The following is a 22,500-nucleotide window of genomic DNA, read 5'->3' on the forward strand; positions in this document are numbered from 1 at the left end:
CCAAAATGTGGTCAAATTCTTTTCCTTGCTGGCATAAAGCAAATTTTGCCAATGATTCTCATCCTATTCCCTTTTGGCTCATGCTAATGCTTGCCTATACCCGGCCCTTGCCATTTTGATGTCTTCCATATTTTTTGGTCGAATACCTCTTGATAGGCTCCTATAAGCCTCTCTACATGGTTTATTATACCACAAGGCTGCTTTTGGACATAGTTCTTTCCTTAGTTTTTTGGCTTTTTAGTAAAAAATTATTTAAGTTTGGAGAACAGCTTGTTATGGACCTTCAAGATAATAACATTTATATCCTCCTGGGTGTCATCATTTTGGAGAATTGCTAAGTAGTGCTCAACTAGTACCTTCATCTGTTCTAAATGCCCTTCACTTACTACAACCTTTGCCCATTTGACTCTCCTGGAGTCATTGGTAAGTTCCACTTCGAATGTGGCCTTTTCTATTTCTTGGCGGTCATAAGTGGGAAGACCAGGGACCTGCAGAGAGAGCACTAAAGGGTTGTGGTCACTTTCGAGCCGTTCATAAACTACCATGTCCTGTAGGGATGACCAAAATTCCATGTTAAGAAATATATAATCAATCCGGCTACTTCTTATGCCATTGTTAAAGGTATGTGCGCCCTGCCTGTCTGACTTGGAATGCCCAATAACTGACCTAATCCCCCGTTCCAAACATAGCCCTTTCAGTTGTAATACCGAATCTGTCCAGTTTTTAATAGGAAAAAGGTCAAGGGACAGTATGTCCCATTGTGCATCCTCCTCGGTTGCCATATTCGTAATCTAGGGGCTCAAAAGTACAATTAAAGTACCCTACGATTATCTAGTTACTACGTCCCCTGTACTTGTCTAAAAACCCTTCTAGAGATGCAACAGTGCTGGACCCTTTGTGCCCAGGGGACCCTCTTGCATAGACACTGATGACCAATAAATCTGTTGCCTTCACCATCCGCAATCCAATGGCTATGATGTCCCCATTGTCGATCTTAACTTCCTCCACTGTAAAACATGCTTGCTGTCTGACCCAGATGACGAGTCCTCCTTTGGGTCTGCCCCTTTGTGGCTGGTTCATAAAAGTTTAGGAATCCTAGGTGACAGATTTGTTCTAAAGCCCAGGTTTCTTGAAATACCCAAATATCATAATTATCAATGAATGCGGACCATTCAGAAGAGGGAATTTTCGAGGGGAGACCAGCAATATTACAGCACACAAGTGTTAAGTTAGATTTGTTTGGCCCTTGAGTGGGAATGTTGGAAACGCCTACAGGGTTCCGCATGATGACCTTGTCCATAATCACCTGTCTGCATTCATCATTAAGCATTGGGAGCCCAACAAGAAGGGGGGTAGAAAGGTCCTCCTTTACTGCACTGATCCTATCCTCCCCACCTTGCTCGAGTTCCACCAAATCTGGGGTACTGCCCACATATCCCACCTCAATATATGAGTGGTGCCCGGTCAGGCTTGAATCTTTGGTGGTCAACAAGTATGGATCAAAACCGTTCTTGCAAGTGCCCCCAAGATCATGCGATCCCATAAAGGATGAGTCAGTATCTGAAACTGAGTCAATCAATATCATCTAGAGAAGTAAAAATGCCAAAGCGATTGTGTGTAGGAATTTGATAGTTTGATATACCCCGAACTTAGGGTGCCCCCTGCCGATTTAATATCTTATTAACTGTGGTCTTTGGTAGAAGAAACCCAGGGGGAGGATGTTAATATTGTCTGTCTTTATTTGGTGATTTCCGGCCCCTATCCAAGATATGTTGGACCAACCCTGGAGACCCAAAGCTTAATACTATACAGTCCCCAATAAGGTACTTGTGTGAGCTGCCGATCCATGGAATTCTACGGACCATTTTAAAGTTGAAATAAAGGTCATGTTTAATACCTGTCCTGGTGGTCAGCAGATGTAATGCCCTATTCCTCAATGAAGACCAGTGTTCTTGTACTGCAGGCTGTAACACTGGAACATTGCCCAAAACAACTGTGTAGGGTGTTGCATCAGGGGGGAGATGTAGGGACATATGAGCTTTGGAGTTGCTGGTAACATTATCTTGCGGGACCCAACTGTGTGGTTCCTCTGCTGGCGGCACAGAGATAGAATGTGTGCCACTATTAATTGGGTACAGGGATTGGTTAATCATGGGTACTGCCGGGACTAGGGGAGGGTGACAGTTTGCAGTGTTGGTGGATGCCCTTGGATGTGTTCTACTAGCCACCTGAGAAGCTGTCCCTTCACTCTGTCGCACGTTAGCATTAGTTAGCAGGACGTTCGAGATAGACTGCTCTATTTTGTCAACCTGCCTTCTATTAAGGTCAGTTTATCTAGAAGCTGGTTCATCCGGGCTAGGAGTTTGTTGTCTACCCGTATGATGAGAGCATCCTCAGACGAACGAGATGGTAGGTCCTTTATTGCAGTGGCAATGGGGGTGGTGCAATCATTACTAGTGGAAGTAATATTATTTAAACTACCTGTGCACCCATTTCCACTCCCTTTCCGTTTGTTTGCTCTAGATACCTGCTGAGCAGACTTTGCGGGGCCCTGCGATTTCCTTTTCTTAGATTGTGGTTCCCCACCGCATATATGGCTAGATTTTTGGCTCCTAGTATGTACCATGGGGATGTCAGGAGTTTGAGCGTTGGTTCCCATATCTGGGGATGGTAAGTTTTATGATGCCAGAGACGCCTGACTAATCAGTGGAGCTGCATCGGTGATTGCGATGCCCTCAAGGAGGGGCTTCGACACGACATTGGTTAGGGGTATTGAGGGTTCCAACGAAAGTCTTGGTTTAGTGAGCTGAATCTTGAGAATCAATGCTAATTCAGCCCTCGAGAGGAATGCATCTAATGTCCCTACAACTCCAGACCCCACACCCACCTTCCGCTTGTTCATTTTGACAGTGTATGGAAACAGTAGCGACAATATTTACCAATGTAAGGCTTACAAGTCCGATATTATGGGGTGGCCCAGCCCCAGTCTCTACCAGTCTCTAACGGGTTCCAACGGGCCAGCTAAGGGCCGAACTGGGAACCAAAACCGGCCCTGGCAAAGAGCTCTTTGCAGGGTCAGTTTTCGCCCGATTTTGTTACAGGGCCGATTTTCCAGCTATGCTGCAAAAAAGGCCCTGTAACAAAATCGGCCCCCAGGGGCCCAAAACCGGCCTCCACCCGTGCAGTGCACCGGGGGATTGCTGGGTGCCCGCAATGGGCATTCCGGCCCTATGCCCGCCCTTGGTTCGAGCTTCGTCCCGTGCCGCAGGGGTAGAGGCATCGCTTTATGCACTGTGACCAGACCTCCCCCTCACTCGCGGCAGCTGTGGAGTTGCTGGTGCACCATGGGGGCTGTAGTCCTCACACAGGATGTTGATGCGGCAAATAGCGTCCCCCACTGCCGACCTCCGACAGGCTGCAGGAAGACAGAAGGAACTCCCAGCAAAGATTGGCGTAGATTTGAATGGGCATGGCCAGGAAAAGAACTCCACGCCATGGGAGTAGAGGTAGCGCTTTATGCGCGGTGACCACGCCTCCCTCTCACTCGCGGCAGCTGTGGAGTTGCTGGTGCACCCTGGGGGCTGTAGTCCTCACCCAGGGTGTTGATGTGGCGGATAGCGTCCCCCATTGCCGACCTCCGACAGGCTGCATGAAAACAGAAGGAACTCCCAGCAAGGATTGGTGCAGATTTGAATGGGCACAGCCAGGAAAGGAACTCTACACCGCGGGGTAGAGGCAGTGCTTTATGTGATGTGACCTCAAATCCCCCTCACTCGCGGCAGCTGTGGAGTTGCTGGTGCACCCTGGGGGCTGCAGTACTCGCCCAGGGTGTTGATGCGGCAAATAGCATCCCCCACTGCCGACCACCGACAGGCTGCAGGAAAACAGAAGGAACTCCTAGCAAGGATTGGAGCAGATTTGAATGGGCACGGCCAGGAAAGGATCTCTACGCCACGGGGTAGAGGCAGTGCTTTATGTGCGGTGACCACGCCTCTCCCTCACTCGCGGCAGCTGTGGAGTTGCTGGTGCACCCTGGGGGCTGTAGTCCTCACCCAGGGTGTTGATGTGGTAGATAGCGTCCCTCACTGCCGACCTCCGACAGGCTGCAGGAAAACAGAAGGAACTCCCAGCAAGGATTGGCGCATATTTGAATGAGCACGGCCAGGAAAGGAGCTCTACGCAGCGGGGGCAGAGGCAGTGCTTTATGTGCGGTGACCACGCCTCCCCCTCACTCGCTTCAGCTGTGGAGTTACTGGTGCATCCTGGGGGCTGTAGTCCTCACCCAGGGTGTTGATGCGGCAAATAGAATCCCCCACTGCCGACCTCCGACAAGCTGGAGGAAAACAGAAGGAACTCCTAGCGAGGATTAGCACAGATTTGATCGGGAACGGCCAGGAAAGTACGTAACATATTGAAAGACAAAAGGTTGGGTCATGTTGCCCCTTCTCCTCAAGAATTGTAATATTACATTACATAATACATTACATAATACATTACATTACATTTGCACATTACATTTTGCTGATCTACATAAATGTTCCTGCCGTATTCTTTATGCCCATGTTTTTGACGTTGCCCCAGACTCTCCTGTCTCTATATCACCATGCTCCATGTCATGTTTCAAAGGAGATTCTGAGCAAGTGCTCTACACTGCACTTCATTACTCTTTTATGTCCTGTACTCATCATCACACACCCCAACATCTCTGGGCCATACCTAGCACCAGCCTGGCACCACCACATTGCCGAATACCTCCCACCTCTGCTTCTAGCTGACCTCACCTAACCATTATCACCATTCCTTTGTGAGGCTTGCATGGACCTGTTTCAGCTATTGCTTCTACTTGCCTTACTTTTTAGGTCTCGACTATTTATCACTTAAGTGATAAATGGACGAGAGTATTGAGGACCAAATAAGCTTTGAAACCAACGGCGGATTTGCCACAGTGCATGTGCTCCGTGCGCGTTCACAAACCAGCCACGTCACAAACCACCATCTGTCTCTCAGTGCCTCACACACTTCAAAGGCTCCGCTCCTCGCCCCCCGCCTGCAGTTCGCACTCTCCGACTTCCCCTCCCTCCTCCCACGGCCGCTCTTCCCATTCACGCGCTCGTTACCATTTGCTCCCGAGCCGCATTTCTCCTCCCCCCCTAATCACAGCAATGCCAAGAGCTTGTTAGAAAGTGAGACACTGTATCGTGGCTGAAGGATGCATCCAAGGTCATGAATCCTAACTTAGAATTGTTCAAAAGCCCTGTTGTTTCATGTATCCAGTGTCCTTATTTTTACATTTCTCATGTACATTTTATTTTAAAATAATTGTTGTTCGGTCTCTAATGGCTGTTCATTTAATCGAGGCGCTATATTAAATATCTCCGACTCTGGTCTGAGTGGTGGAAACCTCCAGCGCGAGCTGCCAAAGCGCTTTCATGAGTCAATAAACATGAGGTACACTGAAGCGCCATTTGCAAACCTTCACCTAATTGACTGCTGAGCTTTTGAAGTGTTACAAATATGTCTGTGCTCGTTTCGTCTGGATTCACAGATTAGAGTGCTCTAGTTTTGCTTTCCGGGGCACCCTTTTCACGATACTAACAATGCTGGTTCCGTTTGGTGGTGGGAATGTTCATTTCATGCATTTTAAGAGCATGAGCGTTTCTGTAAAGTTAAGGGGGAGCATCAATGTTCATCTTAGTCTTTTGCGCAATTGCATGTGTTTTGGAAGATTATTTTTTAAATATCGGCATGCATGGTGATGTGCCTCGCTTGGTGAGGGTTTCTGGACACTGCCTGTTTTCCCCTTAAAAATAAGAGTTTTCGAGCCTGTGCTGCCTGTCGTAATTGGCGCATGTTTTATAAGGCTCTTTCATGACAGTCCTCACTAGCGCCCCCCGCCCCTCGGACGGTGAGAAGTTGGTCTGGTGTCTGTTATCAGTCTTTTTCCACGTTCTTCTGATTAATGCATTTTCCTCCAACACCGGAAGATAACAGAATCCGCTTTTGCCCGGGCGTGTCACAATTCTCATTGTGAAGTTTCACAGTTTCTATCTTCATGGGCGCCTGCTTTCATGTCACTTTAGCGCTTGTTCCTTTTTTATCACACTAAATTTTGTTTTAGGGAAGTGTAACAGGATGCAGCCATTACGATCATTAGATCCTTTCATAGCTGCATGCAACTTGCTCTTAAACTTCTACATACTTAGCGCGCACTTTCATTTTTCTATATTAATTGTAGCGTCAGGTGCCTTATGTGATTATATTAAGGTGAAGTGTGATGAGGAGGAGAAGTACCTTTGGGATGGCTGTGTGCTGTTACTTCCTCTGCCTGCACGAGAGAAGTTCTGAAGCAACACACACAGCAGAACAACTCATACCTTTCACAGCACTCTTCCAGATCATGCCAAATCATTCAGCATGCCATGCAGGATGTTCAGTTTACGAGCACTCTGAAAAATACAGCAGCCTTTTTTCCATTGCCTTGGCAAGATTAACCTACAAATTTTCAACAATCTTTATCACTCGTCGCCACCACAACATCACTCTGCGCTATCACAGCATCAATCTGTGCAACCATTAAACAACAACTGGTTCAAATATGTTCTTTCAATGTTTCAAGCTTTATTACAAATGTCACAAAAAGATGTTAATATTTCACTTCTGCTCTTGGATTTTCGTCACAATAAAATACACTGAACATAATATTCACAAAAGTTATTTACAAAAGTTTAAGCTATTGCCATTATAAATTACAATACCTTTTATTTAAGTATTAATTATTTAAAATAATTAATTGCCACTGTTATTTGTAATAGCAATACATCTAAGTCACGTAAACACAACACATATTGCATTACAAATGCTATAAGTGTCACATTTGCGAAAGGTATAACTATTGGCACGGTAAATGACAAAGCTATTAATTTCGCTATTTTCAAAACTAACACATACATAAAAAATGTGTCATTTACAATACCAATCGCTCAAACTTTCCTAATGCGAGACCTATTGCCTTGCAAATGCTTGTTACTTTCCGCTCTCCTCTCGTCTCTGATCCACAATGTCTCTCTCTACTCTCTTTCAAATCTGCACGCCAGTTTCCGAGCCTCTCTCTCTCCCATCCTGGCCCTTCGGAGTTGTTATCTCTGCATCTGACTGAGGCTCTGCTTATCTCGACCTGCCAACAACAAGTATGGGAGCTGTGATGCAGAGCACTTAGGCAGTGTCAGTGAGTGTGAGGGTAGTTTCAGTTGCATAACTAAAAGGAATAAAATATTCTGTAAATATATTGTTCAACTTTCACCTAGAGGTAACGGCATATAAAATATAATGCACAATCTTTAAACGAAAGACAAATGTAAGTTAAACTAATCTTCACTGTGCAAAACCCTTCCTTGCTTTCAATCTGAGGCAAGTAAAGGTCGTCATCTGTTCAGGAATGGTTACTGTTTATCTAAAGTATCGGAAGTCTTTTGATACATTTTTAAAAAAGATTGGAAACACTCTTCTCAAAAGATCCCACCAATCTCTGACCTACCCCATAGTTTTGAGCAAATCCACTTCATGAAACTGTTCCTCCTCTTTCTCACTCTCACCTGTCCCATATTTCAAACTTAGAGCCCTCTGTCTACAGTCAACTTGTTCCCATAAAACCTCAGTCATTTCACATTCTTTAATGTATCAAGAACTACTATGTTTTTTTTCTATCACATGGTGAGTATTCGCAACTTTTTCCTTGTTTTATTTAGTGAAGGAAAGAATAAGCCTTACCACCAAAGTGCTGCTCATGCTGAATATATGGGGGCAATCAGTAGTTTTTCCTGAGATTACTCCAGTTTCCTCCTACAACAGCCCTTGATAAGTGTCCGGATAAGCAAACGAAGAATCATAAAATGCATCTTGTGCTTATTTTTCTTCCACAGTTGAATAGCTTCTTGGGGCAAACACTTTCAGGATCAGCATCCAGAATAACCTTGAAGGAATGTGTAAAGATGGAAAAGCGTAATGGTCATTCAGAAGCGAGTGCAGGTCACCGCGCCACACTGCCAGGTGTTAAGAAAAAGTTACAGTCCTCAAGGAGCTGGGTTCTACAGTTGAGTTTTATCTCCGGTGCAAATTTCTCTTTTCATTGATCTTTTCAAATGCAGCCTAATTATTAGCTGCCTATATCAGGGCAACTCTTTCACTACTTCCTTTGACATAGTGCCCTTTTGTGTGTTGTCTTCTGCACTGTATTGAGGAAAATTGGCATCTCTAATTGTGGGGTATCCTGAATGGCGGTGAGGAAGATAGGGGTGACCTCGGCACATGGGTGTGAAAGAAAGTGGGTGTGAAAGAAACTGTAGTAAGAGGGGCTGAGGTAGGCGGTCTTCCCCAGGCTACACGAGGTTTGGGGGTGGCGGCTTCCCGCCGCTCTTACCTGCAGCCGTCGCCAGGCCACTGTCGCATTAATTGCCAGTTTCCCTCCCCCCGCTCTTACATTTCGGCCACCGCGGGATAGGGCTGAGGGATTGCAAAAATATAAGAATGGTGTGGTTGCCTCACATTTTCCAAAGTGAATCTGTGGCCAGTGGTGTGCCTACAGATTAGTGATATTGTTGATAGTTCAATAAGTCTTGGGCTGGTGTACTGTGCAGCTAGGTTGGGAGGAGCCTCCTCTTTTGCTCAGGCTGCAGTTGTCCATTCAAAAACTTTTTTAAAACTGTTAAATTATGGTTAAAGATTTTGTAGATATACTAAATTTTAATTAATAATTTCCTTAGTCCGTGTGTTTGGACAGTGAGCCTTTAATCCATGAAGCTTGGAGTTCCTGAGCCGGAACTTGTGGTGTATTTTCTGAATCGTTACAACATTTCACAGAACGCTCAGAGCTACCAGGGCTTTCGTCTCCTAAATCGGTCTAAGAAGCAAGAGGACATCACTAGTCCAATACTTAACAAATGCCAAGGTATAGGAACAACACTTCACCAGTATTGGGTGTTTTCCAGAAGCTTTTATAAACTTTGAGAAATTCCCCTAAATGTTTTTAAAAACAATTGTTAGCTAAAGTGAACTGACACCTTAAAGACTGGAATTGGCTACCTTTTACTAAAACAAATGGCATAATTAGCGTAATGCTACTCCCTCAACATCCGTTTCTGTTTCAGGCAGTTGTTTATGCAGGACGAATGTTTTTTAAGAAACTAATTGGGTATAAGGAGAGGGTGAGATTCGTCTTAAGGAACGTTGCCACACCCTCGAGGGAGGTTGGTGGGGTAATCTGGTGTCAAAAATATTTGGGCAGGGGGTGCGCTCCTTTGCCTAGACTAAAGAACCTCACTATAGGCGAGATGAACAAAGGATTCGCAACCACGACAGGGGTTTTTACTATGTACAAATACCTTTTCAAGAGTCAGCAAATTCTTTCAGACTCATTAAAGGACTTTTGTGACCCTTTTCGAACCGTTACTGGTTATGGTTAGTTTTATTGTACAGTTAATTAAAACATTACAATTGAATCTAAAAGATGAATTAAAATTGTGTTAAAAGAAACCATCCAACGGTTTACTTGTGCCATGCAGAAATTCATCAGAGATCAGTTCATGTGCCAAGAATTCTCTAATTTGTACTAATTCCGTACAGATGTAGTTATGCCAAGCCTACCCTTGATTTTTAGCAGCAAGAGAATACCAATTTCTACCAACCGTGCAAAAGCAGCTAAACTATTTGCGCTACAAACTTGTTATCATAAAGTGCCTATTGGTTTAACATGATCAAAGCACTCCATTCATTGTAACTTACTTTTATGCAATTGTTAGAAATTAGATTTCTGGTTGGCTAAGGCTTGTGCCAAAGCCAGGCAGAAACCACCACTCTAGTCAGGGCAAGGGAATTACGCGCCGAAGATAACCCCTGCTCACCCCCTTGGTAGCTTGGCATGAGCACTAATGCTTATTCCGGAGGCAATGTGTAGAGCGTTTGTGCAACACATACACACAGCAGCAACACACTAGGCACACCACAAAAGAAACTCCACACAAGGTTATATAAAAAATAGCCTTTGTATTGTCATAAACGCTTTAGAAAGATAATCACGCATTTACACTGTGCCAACTGGCATGGGCAATATTCACAGGGGATTATATACAGGACCGGGCCAATCGGGCCACGGTTGGAACCATCAGAACAAGTAAGTAAGTGCAAATCTAAAACACAAACCAGTAACTACTGGTACAGTAATGACCTAAGCATTATCACATTAGCATTAGACATAAACCCACATTAGGCCCAAACCTCATCAGCATAAACACATTACGCAATGGGCCTCACCAGCATAAATACCTTATACCTAAACATCCTAGACATAAATACAGTATGTTCTAGGCATCACATTATGCATAAATCACATTAGGCCCAAACACATTGCGCCACCTCTGTATGTATAAACATATTATGCCTATTAGTAGGACACCTTAGGAACTACTAGCAGGGTGCGCACTGTATAGAGGAATTACTAAACATAGCCCACCATACACTATGGTACCACATTTCAACCAGGGAAAAAGCTGTAACCCTCCTGTCTAGTTACACCCCAGAAAGACACTGTATTCACCATAGGGCACTGAGGTATAACATGGCATTTGCATTAGGCATAAAACACAGTTATGCGTCGACCAGGCGTGTACAACAGTACACTCACTGACGAAAGCCATGTACCTTTGGGACACTACGGCTGAAACATATTGACCTCTTGTTTTTTGAAAAATTCACATGGCGGTGATTGAATGATTGTTTTCTTATTCACCTCACCTCTGGTTTTAAACCCCACATGGTTCCCTTACTAAATAAAGTTTCATGGGGGAATTCTTGATGGCTTTTTAACTCACTATTCCCTTAGGGACCCCACTCACTTTAGAAAGTGCATCCCTGTCGTCAGGTGTATGCCCGTCCTCCACCAAACGGGGTTTCTGGAGGGTGAGGACTGGCAGATGATGAAGCATGACACCTGGTGGTGTGTGATGCCAGTCCATCACTTTTTGTGAGATGCCCTAGTACTGCTTGGCAATCCACATTTACTTGGTTATTTTTCTAGAAGTGGTCTATTATTGCACAGTAGACAATGCTTGTGGGTTTCGACCTACCACCTGCAACAGTCCCCCGGGACCTGAGTATCCACAACATGGCTGGGCCTGATCTGACCCCCACATGTGACAACTCCTACACCGTTATCTACCCTCCCTACCTCAAAAAAACCGCCGCTAGATCCTTTAAACACTCCATCCTAAAAAGGCACCCTGAGATCATTGTCTCTGACCATCGACCCACCGCGGACAAGGGTCCAATCATCAGTGACCTTATCTTCTACTCCAGGAGAACGTCCGTCTGGTGCAACACACTCTCAAACCTCCTCAACGTACATAATACCAGGAACATTCCACACGGCAGCAAGCTCACGATCGCACCTTCCGCAATCCTGCATGCTGACCTCACCATTACCCTATACAAAAATGGCATCATCCTGATCCAAGCTTCACCAAAAGACCTCAAGAAATTTGCGGACCTCTTCCCTCTCCTTAAAAAACATGTGCACGACCCCCCTTCAACCTCGCTCCCCCTGTGCCTTCCCCGGCCAAAACATCCAAGCGAACTTGCCCTCTCTCCAGCCACCCACGACAGGGCTCCCAACACTGACCGACAGAGCCCCTACTATGCATCCAGCGCCTACCAACGCCAGCGAACCCTTACCCACTACCTCCACTCTGCATTCCCTTCCCTCTCCTTCGGATCCTGACACCACCCCCTTGGTCCAACTCTCTAGACAGCCTAGCCCGTCTACATGTCCACCTACACAGGACACCATTAGCCTCCCTAAACCTTCTCCTTCAAATCTACCCTTCCTTGGGGATTCAGGAACTCTTGTCTCTGGTCGGCTTAGCCACACTACTAAGCCTAATCCCTCTACGTCCAATCCACCTAACCATGAGGATATTGGAACTCAAGACTCTGGTCGACTTACCCACACTACTAAACCAACTGACACTCCCCCCCGGCCAAATCCTCTAGACCTCATAGCCCGTCTACCAGGCCACCTTCACAAGCCATCAGTAGCCTCCCTAAACACTCTACCCTAAATCATCCCTTCCGTGGGGATACTGGAACCCATGACTCTGGACGTCTTAACCACACTACTAAGCCCACTACACTCTCCTCCAAGTCAGTTCCCTCACCACCGACCCCCTGCCCGCAAGAGCACCCTGCTTTTAGGGATTTACAAAAGTACCCCTAATAATGTCATTTTATTGTCATTTTCTGTGTTGTTAGTATGTATGTTAGTATGCTAACATACATAAGTGTCAATAAAATGTTATCTATTCTTGGTCTTAGGGGTACTGTAGTAAAGAGGCTTTCAGTGCCTCCTAATTTCAATTCATCATTGGCGAGGAAGTAAAGATAATCTATTACACCATTTAAATATAAAGAGAAGAGCGTTGGTGCAAGGACACATCCCTTTTGAACTCCCTTGTGAATCCTAATTCGATTAGTCACTTTCCCCCCTTTGCCCCATCTCACCCAAACATAGTTAGTCTTATGTGGTCCTATTAAAATCAGTAGTATATTCTGGGGAAGATACATACTGCCCAGGACCTCTCAAAGCTTATTGCGGGTGACTAAATTAAAAGCAGACCGAAGATTTACAAATGGCACTTTTAAATTGCCCTTACCAACAATACAGTTTTTCAATATATTGCACATGATGGGGAACTTTGGTCGCTAGCACTAACTTTGGGAAGAAGCATGGCTTGCAGGTCAGTCAGTATCTTATTTTCATTGACCCACTCTACAGTTTCCCCAGTATTTGACGGCAAAATAGTTTTTGAAGGCTATTGATTAGAGTAATTGGCCTGTAATTACGAGGGTCCTCACGGTTACCCTTCTTGTATATTGGTACGATCTCAACATCACACCAAGACTTGGGCAGATTGGCCCATTTTAAAATAGAGCTCGGAAGCTCATTAAGATAAGGGGCCAGACTAGGGTTCTGAGAGGTAAAGCTCACCTGGGATTTGATCAGCACCCGGGGCCTTCCCAGAGATAATCCCCTTAATTGAATTGTAAAACTCATTGAGTATCATCTCTAGGACGCCTATATTAATAACCTCAGCCTCATACCCATCACCGTTTTATTTTGTCTCACTCTTTTGATTTCATAGCAGTCATAAGGGTTGCCTTTGCTTCTTTACACTGTTTATCAAATCAGGGACCAGATGTTCGATGCAATTTACCGGGCGCAAATGTCCCATCCGGCCGTTTGCGATCGGTAAAATGCATTTTCAAATGTACCAACCCTATTTTGGATGTCGGTAACCTATTACCGACTAAGCATGAGCGTGAAATCCGTTACGCTCGCGGATTTTGCGGATTTTCGGGAAATCCGCAATCCGCGAATTATGCGGATTTCCGGCAAAATCCGCAAAAAAAAATCCGCGAACGTAACGGGTTCAAAAGTTGAACCCACACTCATTTAACTATTTTACAATGGTGCCAGCAAGCTGCCAGCGCCGTTGTAAAATAGTTACAAAGTTAGCTTGCACAGGAACCACTAGATAAAACGAGAAGCAGGTGCTTCCTGTGCAAGCTAACTTTGTAACTATTTTACAACGGCGCTGGCAGCTTGCTGGCGCCATTGTAAAATAGTTACAGGGCAGCACAGCCTTACAGGTCACTCAAGGGACCCCTGCGCCCTTCAGGGCGATTGCATAGTAACACACACATGGTCGCTCGAACTAGTTAATGCTCAAATTCAGTGACTCATTCATTAGCCCAAAAACAATCATGTGCCTCTTCCCAAATGTACCGCGGAAAATCAGCTGTGATGCTGGATAGAGGCCTTTGCATCCTTGACTTTCACGAGCGCAATACCCGTGCTGTTCCTGTGACCAGGAGCTTCTTTTTCTTCATCTGCTGAACCGATCTTTCTCTGACCTTTTATACATACAAGAGGCATGTGAACTCGCATGGAAGCATCCCCCCCCCACAAAATCCGCAAATCATGGTCGCTCGAACTAGTTAATGCTCAAATTCAGTGACTCATTCATTAGCCCAAAAACAATCATGAGCGTCTTCGAGGCTGGACAGGTGTGCCTCTTCCCAAATCTACCGTGGAAAATCAGCTGTGATGCTGTGTAGAGGCCTTTGCATCCTTAACTTTCATGAGCGCAATCCCCGTGCTGTTCCTGTGACCAGGAGCTTCTTTCTCTTCGTGTTCGCACGGGTTGCTGCAAGTTCGCTCGCGTTTTGTACAATTTCGCAATTTGCGAAATTGTACAAAACCCTCGCGAACTTGCAGAAACCCGTGCGAACATAAAAAAAAAATCCGCAAATTTGCGAGAATTCGCGGATTTTGCGGATTGCGAGTTCGCAAATCCGCAAAATCCGCGAACGCGAGATCCGCAAAATTCGCCCATGCTTATTACCGACTCGCAAAATAGGGTTTGCGAGTTGATATTAGGAAGGGGCGTGCCAAGGCGTCCCTTCCTAATAGCAAATCGCACTGGTATGTCGGAATAATTTGCGACCATGAATGCGGTTGCAAAACATTTGTAGTTTACCACCAATTTCAAGCAGGTGGGTAAAGCCAATCGCAAATGAGAAGGGATCCCCAGGTGACCCCTTCCCCTTTGTGATTGGCAGCGAAACCCTATTTTTTAAGAGCAGGCAGTGGTCCCACGGACCACTGCCTACTCTTGAAAAATGAAACTGAAACATTTCAATTTGTTTTCCTTTAAGTAAAACGGGCTGCATTTCAAACAAATTTTTAAAAGCAAACATAGACATGGAAGTCGGCTGTCCCCAGCAGGCCACCATCCCTGAGTTATTGCCCATTCCGAATGGGTCACAAATTGCGATCTGCCTCATGAATGTTGATGCGGCAGGTCATTTGCGACCCCATTGGGAATTGCAAAATGTGTCTGAGAAACATTAGTACATTTCCTTTTGCAGCTCGAAAATTGTGAGTCGCTAAAGTATGCAAATTGCGAGTTGCAAAAGAAAATGGTTGTACATGTGGCCCCAGGAGTGTTTTTGGTTTCTGTTTGGATACAGATGGAAAGGGGCGACCATTCGGTCCCCCCGAACGTATGGCTGAGTCACACGAGCCCCCCGGGAAGCCAATTTTTGGGCGGGAGGCGAGCCTCGGCTGGTATGCCCGAAGCGGCGTAGCCGGGGCGCGCTTTTTCCCGCCCTAGAGTGGGCTGGCCTAGACACTGACACGGCCGGCCACGCCCTAGGGGCAGGCAGGGGCGGGTTTACGCCCACCCTGAAGACGGATAAAAGGAGCAACAAGCCAAGAACGCATCCTCTTGTTCCTGTGCTCTGAAGCTGCACCCCCTCGCTGCACGTGAGCTCGAGACGGAACGAAGAGCCAATTTTGAGTGTGGTAATCTTTCTTGTTTGTCTTACAGATACTCTGTTGGAGAATGCCTAAGAAAGTCGGAAAGCGAATGACTACCGACCAGATGCTGCGTGTTCTAATGAAGGAGGTGACCGACCTAAAGAAGCGAATGGCGGAGAAAGATGGAGAAGAGGGGCCGAAACGTCCGTTGGCTGGAGCAGCTCCGGGAGGAAAAGGCAAGAGGCCCAGAAGGGGAGCAGCTGGAGGGGACATCCCGGTTCCCTGTACCCCACTCCAAGAGCCAACTCCGGTGCCGGCGGAGGGGAATCCAATTCCCGTGGTGGTCACCCCTGTGTCCGGGGAGGATATGCCGCCCGAGCTGGCAGCACAATTAGCAGCGTGGTTGGGTAAAAATAACGAGGGCGCCACGGCTGATGACGCACGGTTTTTGATGAGGCAACTGCGTGAAACAAGGGAGGCGGCGAAGGCAGCATCGCCAGTTATCACGCCGGCCGCGGCAGGAGGAAAGCCACCTGGGATAGGCTCAGCCGCTGATACAGCTTCCGGTTCAGGTAAGCGGCCATTGCCGATTGCGAGGGATGAGTCTGCCCCGTCACGAAGGGAAAAGTTGGGTCAACATGTCCCTCTAGCTATTAAGGAGAAGATATGGGCAGATGAGTATGTAAACATCTTCTCGTTGCTTACCGATCATTATGAGATGGAATATGTTAAGAGCCAAAAGGAGCTCATGCATCCGGGTGTTTGGCGCGCAAAGATGGCCGCCTTCAAGGTAAATGAAAACATTGGCAATTGGGGCAAGGCGTGGGGGATTTTTACATCCATCCTGGGCGAACGTAGGCCCGAATTGCTGTCTGAATTGCCGATTTATCAGTCACGGATCATGGGGTATTCTGTGTCACATGGGGGCAATCAGTGGTTCTGTTACGATAATATTTTCAGAAAGCGAAAGAACATGATAAAAACTTAACTTGGGATTGTTACGATTCTGTGTCATGGTCGAAAATGGCGGATACTGGTATGTTGAATTTGCCATTGGTAGGGAGTAGTGTGGGGGAGTCCTCCCGCCAATATTCTGGGACCCCCTTTCGATCAGGCGCGAGTAACGAATACCACTCCAGGCCGAACGGCACCACAGGTAAAAAGGGGAGTTGTTGGAATTTTAACATGGGTAAATGTACGAGGCCCCAGCGGTCATGCAAATTTAGGCACGAATGTAGTGGGTGTGGGCAAGCGTCCCATCCTGAGTCCATGTGCAGAGCCAAAACGGGTGATAACGGGGGTAGAGGAGGCGCCAAACAGGTCTGAAATAGTGCGAGGGGGGCCTTTACCTACTCCGATTGATACCATGGCAATGATTCCTTGGCTCAGCGAATACCCGGATCACGCTTCCGCTGGGGTGTTGCGGAACGGGTTTTCATATGGTTTCCGCATCCCAGTGGGGGAGTTTCAGGGTTTAGCGAAATGTAAAAACCAAATATCAGTCTTGCAGCACACGACCGTGGTACAAGAGAAGATTGGGAAAGAGGTGGCTCGAGGTCGAGTCGCCGGTCCGTTTAACGTTCCACCGGTTGCTAACTTTGTTTGTTCCCCGTTAGGGGTGGTCCCCAAGAAGGACCCGGGTGAGTTTCGGCTGATACATAATTTGTCGGCCCCACGTGGTCTTTCCGTAAACGATGCGATAGACCCGGCAGTGTGTTCAGTACGGTATGCATCTTTCGATGAGGCCGTAGCCATATTGAATCGCCTAGGGCCCGGTGCGCTGATGGCGAAATCTGATATCGAGTCAGCGTTCTGGTTGCTCCCGGTACATCCAGACGATCAGCGTCTTCTTGGTTTCATGTTTCAGGGACACTATTACATGGATAGATGTATGCCAATGGGGTGCTCTATATCTTGTTCCTATTTTGAGCAGTTCAGTTGTTTCCTGCAATGGGTCTTCACAAGGAAGACGGGGTTTCATCAGGTTATGCATTATCTCGATGACTTTTTGTTTCTAGGGGCAGCCGGGGATCCGGAATGTGGTCAGGCCTTGAATGAATTTTGTGTCTTAATGAATCATTTTGGTGTGCCATTGGCACCCGGTAAGACGGTGGGTCCTTCGACTTGCCTCGAGTTTCTGGGGATCGAGCTCGACTCGGATGAGGGTTGTTTTCGTTTACCAAGAGAAAAAGTGCTAAGGTTCAGGGCATCCCTGGAGACGTGTATTAGTCAGCCTAAGGTTAAGTTGCAGCAATTACAACAACTGGTGGGACAGCTGAATTTTGCCCTGAGAGTAATACCGATGGCCCGCCCCTTTTCCCGCTCGATCGCTCAGGCCATGGTCGGCCTGAAGGAGGGTCACCATCGCACGAGGCTCTCGGCCGAGGTTCGCCAGGACATGCGCATTTGGTTGGCATTTCTGGCGGATTTCAATGGTCGAGTTGTCTGGAACAAACCGGCGGTGTCCTCTGAGGAGCTGGGCCTGTGGACAGATTCGGCAGGGAGCATTGGTTTTGGCGCCATATTTGGCACACAATGGTCAGCTCAAAAATGGCCGTCATGGTGGCATGAGGGTGGGCTGACGAGTAACATTGCTTTTCTTGAACTGTTCCCCATTCTGGTGGCCCTGAAAACTTGGCCTGAGGGGTTTAGAGATCACTCTGTGGTATTCTGGTCTGATAACATGACCGTGGTTGAGTGTATCAATAGCCAGGCGGCACGATGCAAATGGATCCTGAGGCTGCTCAAAGAAATTGTCTTGTTGTGTATGCAATTGAATGTCCTATTTAAGGCGAGACATGTGCCGGGGGTGATGAACCAAGCGGCTGATGCGCTTTCTCGTTTTCGTATGCAGGCCTTCTGGGGTTTTCTGCCCACAGCGGACCCGGTGGCGGCACCCTTTCCCGAAGCTCTCTGGTCTCTCGGTGCCCCGAACTACGAAACCTCGTGGGAGAGAGTTTAGCACCCAGGACAAGGAAGGCATATGAAGGGGCGTTCCGTTCCTATTTGGCCTTTTTGGGGACTGCTGGAGGGGAACTTTGGGGCCAAGAGGAGGGGGTGGTAAATTTTTTACTGTCTTTACATCAGGCAGGCAAATCTGTGGCTACGGCCCAGAGGCATCGGGCAGCCATTTCCTTTGTGGCGAGGGCTTATGGGATCCAGGACCCGACAGCGTCTTTCGTTGTACAAAAAGCGCTACGTGGGTGGCAACGCCTTGAGGGTCGCAGAGTAGATGAAAGGCGACCGATAGGTCTGGATAGGCTGGCCCTGTTATTATCTGTACTCCCTTCAACGTGTTCATCCCAGTATGAAACAGTGTTATTCCGAGCCGCTTTTGCGCTGGCATTCCATGGGGCTATGCGGGTAAGCGAACTAGTAGCGAGGAACAAGCGGGATGTTACGGGGGGACTGTGCCGAGAGCACGTTCAGGTCAGAGGGGAGACAATGTCCATCTCGTTTGTCAGGTCCAAGACCGACCAGGGTGCGATGGGGGACTGCATAATCATACAAAGGATTCCCGGGTCCTCCATGTGCCCAGTAAGTTGCGTAGAGGAATATTTAGCGCAAAGGGTGGCATCATGGGGGGGGACCTTGTTGAGACACGCTGACACCACCCCATTGACGAGGTTTCAGTTTCAGCGGGTGCTTGCGATGTCAATTTCCGCTGCGGGCTTGAACCCCGGCGAGTTTGGGACCCATTCCTTTCGGATAGGGGCTGCTACAGAGGCTACAGCCAGGGGTCTGAATGTCGAACAAGTTAAACGTGTGGGGCGTTGGTCCTCGAACTGTTATAAAAGGTATGTGCGGTTGCACATGTTGTGAAGCTGTAATGATGTACTCACGCTTCTTGTTTTTGTTTGGTTTTCAGTTACGCAAGCCTACGAGGCGGGGCGGACTGTGCAGTCGACCCAACACCGGGTCAGCGGTCAGACATCACCGGCTGTGAAAAAGGAGGTGTGGGTCGTGGGCCACTCATACGTGAGGCGGGCCGCGGACGTATTCAAAGCAGGTGACATGATTCACGTGGCTGGGGAATACGGGTACAGTGTGTCCTTCTACGGAAAGGGCGGGCTCTGTATTGACCAGTTTCAATCATTTTTTGAGGGTTTGTTAGGGCGGACGAGGTCACCGCCGGCTATAGTCATAGTACATCTTGGAGGCAACGATTTGGTGTCCACTGGTAGACGACTACTTCTTGAGGCAATGCTTTCCACTGTAAGTTGGTTAGCGAGAAGAGTTCCAGGGTGCACAATCGCATGGTCCCATTTGATCCCGCGAAAAGTGTGGCGGGGGGCTCTTTCAGTTTCTGCTCTGAATCATTCAGTAAGGAAGATTAATAATAAAGTGAGTCGATTGTTCCGTTCAAGTACACTGCATTCTATTTCGCATGGTTGTATTAAAGGGGACAGTATGTATTTGGGTGATGGTGTTCATTTGTCCCGGGTGGGGAACGAGTTACTCATAGGAGACCTGATAGCTTGGCTGGGGACTTTAAGACATGACCTTTAGGTAGGAGTGTGGGGGGTTGGATAGCCGGTCAACTATCCGGCCTGTGGCGGTAAGGTCATGATCGGTGAGCACTAATTGGTAGATCCCTATGAGTGGGCGTCACCCATTACGGATGGGAGCGCTCGAGGGAGGTGGCCATTGGCCCCTCAACGGGTAGGCGGTCCCTTCTAAGGATGGGACGCCGAAAGGAAAGGAAAGGCGGTCAAGGCCCCTTCCTGGGTAGGAGGGGCTACAGCCCCCTCCTGGGGAATTTCCCGGGGCCAGGATATCTGCGACGGCAGATGTGGTAAGTTGTGTGGGGTTTGGGAGGGGGTCTACGCTACCTTCTAGATACCTCACACGAGTCCTCGGACGACCTTTAAGTGGCGTCGAGTTTATTGGGGCCCCCGTCAAGTCAAGGGAAATTGGTAGTTGCACTTGAGGTACACCTCTGTGCGGTCGCCCCTCACAAGTGAGGGGGATATTTCTGGTTTAGGGATCTTGACACCGGTTACGACCTTGCCGTTGGCCCTTAAACGTTAGGATGTGCAATTTCAAAATGTCAAGTTAATGTTTTGTAGGATGTTAGTTCGGCTAGGAGAACCTTTGTATTAGAGAATATGTTAAGGTTAGCCAAACATCGCAATGTGGTAATGAAATTGTACATAATATGAAACTGTTATTTTAATGTTTTAATTTTGTTTCATATTTTAATAAATACGGCCGGGAGGGTCACTCCCTCCCGTCTTCCAAAAGTTCAGAACTGTTTCCGGTTTCCCATCCTTGGGGAGTGTGTTGAGAGGGGGTGGCGGGTATCTCGGCCATACTTACATTTGCTAGGAAATGCTTATAAGCCTTCAAGATTCCTGCAGCGCCTTCGGCTAAATGTCACTCAATTACCATTTGTTCCAAAGTATCTGCCACATTGTTGTACATTTGTAAGACGAAATGCAGCTGTGCTTCAGCTTAAATCCATTTCACAGCACATGTATTATTTAACAGGCTCAGTTCATCAGAGTGCTCAGTGGGTGGTATTACTCAACTGAGGGAGAGATAATCCTCCATTATTACTGACAAGAGTTGTGATTGCTATCGGCCGTATCAAGTACACCCATGTCCTTCATGTTTGCCCAGAGTTGTATACCTAGCAAAATAGAATCTATGTGGCTTGACTGATTTAATCGTGTAATAGTTGGCTTGTCGCATAAATCTTATAGGGAATGCTTCATGTGATGCATTTTAGGATGGATAATTTAATCTTGGGAATTAACTTCACGCAGGGCTCACTGTGGTTGCCTTTGTGCACTATTTAATAATTCTGATTCTTTCTACCTGTGAAGGCTGTGACTGCAATCATATGAGCCATATTGTGCCTTCCTACAGATGAGTGCGTAAGGAATGCTCTCCTCCAACAAAGGGATTAGAGCTCTGCTCTGTCTACAAGGTCATCATTGTATTTAGGATTATGACTTGGAGGTCAAATACACACTTGCCACAAAGTACATTTGGACCTGACATAAAGGGAGCTTGGGATAAATGCTAATGTTTAGAGCCTTAGAGTGTCACCACAGACACATCGTGCGGAGCCTCAACCTGGCACCGCACATCTTGGAATTGCCGTTAAATTACCCAATGCTCCATTGATGATGGTGGCATCTGTAAAAGAGGTTTTTAGGGATCTTTTCCCACTGTGCATCCATAAACTCGGACTGTGTTGTGCTAGAATATCACACTTGAAATATTAACATACAAAAATATTTGATGTATGACGTTACGACGCATACTTTAACAATGCATACCATTACAACGGAATTTTTACAACGCAGGATCCTTTACAACGAATGCCTTTACAACGCATGACATTAGATCGCAGATGCTATTACGACACATGCAATTACAACATAAGTATAGGTAAGTATATCATTCTAAATTAAAATGTAATTAATAAATATTTAATTAATTTTATTTATTAAATTAATTTTTTTTAATGTAGTTGTAAAGATATATATATATATATATATTTTAAAAATAGTGTAGGTGTTTAAAAATAATATTCTAACTCCAGGGGCGAGTAATAGTAGGGTAAGTGCTGGATAGTGTAGGGGTAAAAATTACTATTCTAACTCCAGGGGGGTGTAATAGTAGGGTATGTGTTAAATAGTGTAGGGGTAAAATTACTATTCTAACTCCAGGGGGTGTAATAGTAGGGTAAGTGCTGGATAGTGTAGGGGTAAAAATTACTATTCTAACTCCCAGGGGGTGTAATAGTAGGGTAAGTGCTGGATAGTGTAGGGGTAAAAATTACTATTCCAACTCCAGGGGGGTGTAATAGTAGGGTAAGTGCTGGATAGTGTAGGGGTAAAAATTACTATTCTAACTCCAGGGGGGTGTAATAGTAGGGTATGTGTTAAATAGTGTAGGGGTAAAAATTACTATTCTAACTCCAGGGGGTGAAATAGTAGGGTAAGTGCTGGATAGTGTAGGGGTAAAAATTACTATTCTAACTCCAGGGGGGTGTAATAGTAGGGTAAGTGTTGGATAGGGTAGGGGTAAAAATTACTATTCTAACTCCGGGGGGGTGTAATAGTAGGGTAAGTGCTGGATAGTGTAGGGGTAAAAATTACTTATATTTTTTTATTTTAAGA

This window comes from Lissotriton vulgaris, chromosome 1_1 (genome assembly GCF_964263255.1).
Source record: "Lissotriton vulgaris chromosome 1_1, aLisVul1.2, whole genome shotgun sequence".
NCBI classification, from domain to species: domain Eukaryota; kingdom Metazoa; phylum Chordata; class Amphibia; order Caudata; family Salamandridae; genus Lissotriton; species Lissotriton vulgaris.